Source organism: Molothrus aeneus, chromosome 1 (assembly GCF_037042795.1).
Source record: "Molothrus aeneus isolate 106 chromosome 1, BPBGC_Maene_1.0, whole genome shotgun sequence".
Lineage (NCBI taxonomy): Eukaryota > Metazoa > Chordata > Aves > Passeriformes > Icteridae > Molothrus > Molothrus aeneus.
In genome coordinates, this window is record NC_089646.1 from 46,176,081 (window position 1) to 46,181,232 (window position 5,152).

A 5,152-nucleotide genomic window follows, 5' to 3' on the forward strand; every position below is an offset into this window, starting at 1 on the left:
CCCGCCGCCATCTCCCCTCATGGGCCCGGCGCCGCAGGCGGGCGCGGGTCCCCTCCGGCGCCGCCGCCACCGCTTCCTGCTCCACCTGGCACCTGGAGGGGCGGGCCGGGCTGGGCAGGTGAAATCCCTCCTCTTCCTCCCGGCCGGCTCGGCCCCGCCCGGGCGCTGCCTCCGGCCCGGCCCCGGCCCCGGCGCGGCTGGGTGGAGCCGGCTTGGCGGGGCGCCGGAGGTGTGGGTCGTTGGCAGAGAGGTGTTATTCCTGCCCTAAACGCTTTTCCCTGCCCATTCCCGACACCATTTACACTTACCGAAAGGAGTTTGAGTTGTCTGTCACCAAATTCCCCTCTCCCCCTCGTCCTGCCCTAAACGCTTTTCCCTGCCCATTCCTGACATCATTTACACTTACCGAAAGGAGTTTGAGTTGTCTGTCACCAAATTCCCCTCTCCCCCTCGTCCTGCCCTAAACGCTTTTCCCTGCCCATTCCCGACATCATTTACACTTACCGAAAGGGGTTTGAGTTGTCTGTCACCAAATTCCCCTCTCCCCCTCCGCCCCTTGCCTGCTAAAGCATCTCTGAGCTTCAGTGCTTAAAGGGAGCTTAAAGTTGGGGCCAGACTTTTTTACCCAGACGAGGAGTAATGATTTTAAACCACTTTGGCGGATTCAGACTAGATATTAGGAAGAAATGTGTTGTGATGACAGTGGTGAAACACTGGCAGAGGTTGCCCAGAGAAGTGGTGGATGCCCTATCCCTGGGAACATTCACAGACAGGTTGGACAAGGCTCCGAGCAAGCGGATCTATTTGAAGATGTCACCGCTCATTGCAAGGGGTTTCGACTTGATGGCCTTTAAAGGTCCCTTCCATCCAAACCATTCTGTGTTTGGAAGTGCCACGTTTCAGACAGAAGCAGGTTCCTCCCAGTGAACAGCAGTTTGTCTCCTGCTTGTTAAACATCTGGGGACTTTGCAAGGGAAAACTGAGCAGAAGCTATCGTGACATAGTCTGGAGTAGATGTTTGCCCAATGACTAAATAACTTACTAACGTCAGACAGCTCATCTCCCAGTAATCCCATGCAGTTGCTTTGGAGCATTTGTTTCTTTGGCAATACCATTACAAAACCCCCGTACATTTACACTTGCCCACAGCAACACCTGGCTATTATAGGAAGGTATGGGAATGTACACAAGAATATTCATGTTCAAAGAAGGAGAGAAGTCCTAATGAGATCAGAAATTCACAGCCTGTTACATACTTGAGACTGAGCTTTGGAGATGACTCTGCTCTTGCTGATTTCAGCTGGCAGTGAGGACAGTCGCTCTCCTGGGAGATCTTTACACCTCTTTTATAAATAAATCTATTTTTTCAGTGATCTTCTGCGTAGTATGGCTTTTTTACTCATCTTAACAAAGAATATGCAATTTAAAGAAAATATATCTAGAAAAACACATCAGCCTTTAGAGAAGGATAGTGCTAAAAAGAAAGTAATTAAGTGGTTATATGACTGCAGAGAAATGAATGGATATGAGTTTTACATTCACATCAGGGGGAATAGAGAGATTCTGAGGGGCTCAAATCAGATCTGATGCCACTTCTTAATTTAAGGAAATAGAGGAGGTCTAGAGTTTTTATTTTCTTCCACTAGAGAAAGAGGAAAGTATTTTATTTATGTTAATTGTGTCTTATCAGATTTCCCATCTTCATAAAGTTCAGTATTTTCCCACTAAAAGTAATTCTTATCTCAGCTTTATATTACCTTACAGTTATTCTTCTCTCTTTTTTCTCCCCAATATCTCAACATGTAAAAAGCTTAGACTTCCTTAGTTCCTAAAATGGATGTGTGTTTATGTCCATTACAAATCTTAACACTACTCTGTCATTTGTAATTCTGATGTGGGAACACAGAACCAGAAACCGCCCACTGTCTGGCCGCTCTCATGTTGTCCTCAGTCTTCCCAGTGGTTTGCCAGAATTTCCAAACAAGAACATCACCATCTAATCCCTTTGTAAGCTCTATGAACATTTGCTGGCCAGGCTAACATCACCTCAGTGAGACAGCTAAATTCAGTTCCCTCTGATTTGGAGCTGATGCACTGAGGGACAAGTCTGTACGACTTTCCTGGTGTGAAAAGAGAATAAATGCTCCTTCCCCGCAGGGTCCAGAGAGCTGCATATGATGGGCTGGCCACATATGAGAATCACTTCCTAGTAGATTTTATTGTTTATGCAACATCTACTGTTGCGTAAACAGTGTAGATAGCTGGATTGAGATATTTAAAATACTTGGCATGGGAAAGCACGCAGAAACAACTGCTTCAAGTCGAAAAACATTGACTGTGTATACATATAATTTTATGAAGGAAAAATCGCCATCACAGAGTAAAGGCATTTTCCATTGACTTCATTAAGGCTTGCACAGTCTGCCTCCTTAGTAGCAGCAGTCCTGGTGGTTGTTGCTGATCAGCAACAGTGAAGGGGTCAACCTGTATCACACATTTTGTCTAGACATGCCAGGATGCTATAGTAGAGTCTCAGGAGTTGGCAGAGTTGGTTACAGAGCTGTTCCATGTGTGTGGCAGGCTGACCCTGGCTGAATGCCAGATGCCCAAAGCCACTCCATCAACTGGGCAGGGGAAAGATAATAAAGTGAAAGACAAAACAGGATTATGAGAAATAGACCCAAATCATAAGTCACACCTTCCCATCCCTCCCTCCTTCCCAGGCTCAACTTCACTCCCAATTTTCTCTACCTTCTTTCCCCCTGAGTGGTGCATAGGGATGGGGAGTGGGGGTTGTAGTTCAGCTCATCACATGTTGTCTCTCCTGCTCCTTATTGTGCTCTTCCCCTGCTCTAGCATGAGGTCCCTGCCATGCAAAACAATTTTCCACAAACTTCTTCAACATGTGTCCTTCTCATCAGGTGCAGTTCTTCATGAAGTGCTCCATCATGGGTCCCTTCCAGACCCCCAGGAACAGACTGTTCTAGTGTGGGTCCCTGCAGGGTTACAAGACCTGCTCCAGCACTGGCTCCTCTCTCCATGGGTCCACAGATCCCACCAGGAGCCTGCCCCAGCATGGGTTTCCCATGAGGGTCTCCTTCAGGCACGTTCCTCTGCTCCAGTGTGGGTCCCTCCACAGGCTGCAAGTGCATCTCTGCTCCACCATGGACCCCATGGACTGGAGGGGCACAGCTGCCTCACCATGGTCTGCACCTGGGGAGTCTCTGCTCTGGTGCCTGGAGCACCTGCTGCCCCTCCTTCTGCACTGCTCTTCGTGACTGCAGGGTTGTTTCTCTCACATATTCTCACTGCTCTCTCTGATGATGTTCTGCAGGTTGTTTTTCTTTTCCTCTTCTTATATATGTTATCCCAGAGGTGTCACTGGTGTCACTGAAGGACTCAGCCTTGGCCAGTGGTGTGTCTGTGTTGGCATTGGCTTCTAGCAACTTCTCAGAGAAGCCACCCCTGCTACCAAACCCTTGCCACACAAATCCAACACCTCTACCCCAAAACACCCTGACCCTCAGAGTGCAGTTCAAATGGAGGTGCATCATCCTATGTGATGCCACCCAAGCATGTAGGAGGTAAGACAGCATGCTCTGAAGGTGAATGCTGTTAAATAGGCACCCTGCTAAAATCAGAATTCTCTCCTCTGCAGAAAGTGAGGACCATAGGTGAAGAACTGTCACTCTAGTGACAAGAGTTGATCTCCTAAGCAAAAAAGTAACTTTATCTGCTTTGCTATGACCTTAATTGCTTCACCTTTGTTTTGAAAATGAAGAAAGAAGAAAAATTTGAGTAAGACACTCTGTTCTTTTCACGTACCTTTTAATCAAACTTTCCCTTGAAATGGTAATCAACTTTCACTTCAGTGTACACTCTTGTGAGCCTGTCTGTTCATCCATGTGTCTACTTTGGCTATTGCAACTGATGAACAATTCCCTAAGTCTGTCTTTTTACTGAAGACAAATAATTTCTTTGTAATTGTTCCATCTTGATTTGTTTGTTTGTTTGTTTGTTTTGTTGCCTGAAACATTTCTGGTTTTCCTCTCTTTTTGGTTGTGCCTCTATATTGACAGTGATGGGAAGGATCTTGATTTTTAGTCCTAATGTAGGATAAATGTGAAAGTGTTTGTAAGCAAACCTATCCTCTCAGGCTGGAGGCAAGCAAGAGCAGCACGTATCATTTTACATTCTTCCTCCCTGCTCTTGAGTAATTTCCCAGAAAAGAACAAGAATCAGCTGGGTCAGATTTGGGGGCCAGACTTACTGGATCAGCCTGACGTGGTGTGCAAGTCTATGGATTGAAGCTCCCACGGGTTGAAAAATAATTGCATCTGCAGTCAGTGGGCACCCACACACAATGAAATCTCCATCAAGAATGTCTAATTTGGCTTTCACCTCTCATTAGCTTAATGCAAAGTGCCCTGTTCCAGCTGGAAACGGTGTAGAAAATCATACAGTTTAATCCTCTTTAATATTATTTGTTGTTTTTATGGTATTCTTCTTCTGCAAGTGTTGAAGGGTCTTGTAGCAGCCATTTCACATGGGCCATATACTGCATTTCACTAGTGAGCTTTGCTGACTGGCTCACCACAGTGATGTCAACACACTTCTGAGGAAAGGCTGGGATTAATCATCATGGACATGTGAATTTAACAAGGGAGTCCAGGGAAGAGGAGAAAATGGGATAAAATAAGAAAAAATATATATGTGCTGGTTAGTAAAAAACATTCCTATCCTTTGTTTATGGGACATACACCTTTGCTTTGAGTATGGGAATCATATCCTTCGCCTCGAAATGCCCTCTAAATTAGACATAGCAAGTTGCAAGAAAACACTGAACAGCTATAAAGGGAAGCCCATGAATTCTGAACTATACTGGCTTTGAGGAGCCTTTGGGAACCTCTCACTTCAGCTTCCTTATGCCCCTATCCAGTTGTGTAACAGCTAAATAAACACCTCAAGGACTGAGACAGTTGTCCCTACCAATTTTTTTTTCAGTAAGAGATTGTGCTCCCTACTTTTTTCACCAAGAAAGAAATCATTGGAGTAATAATCATATAGCAATTATCATAAAGGCACAGGGGCATAGACCCTTATATTCAGCCTTGGGAAAATTCTGGTGAGAAAATATTCAGTCACCTCACAC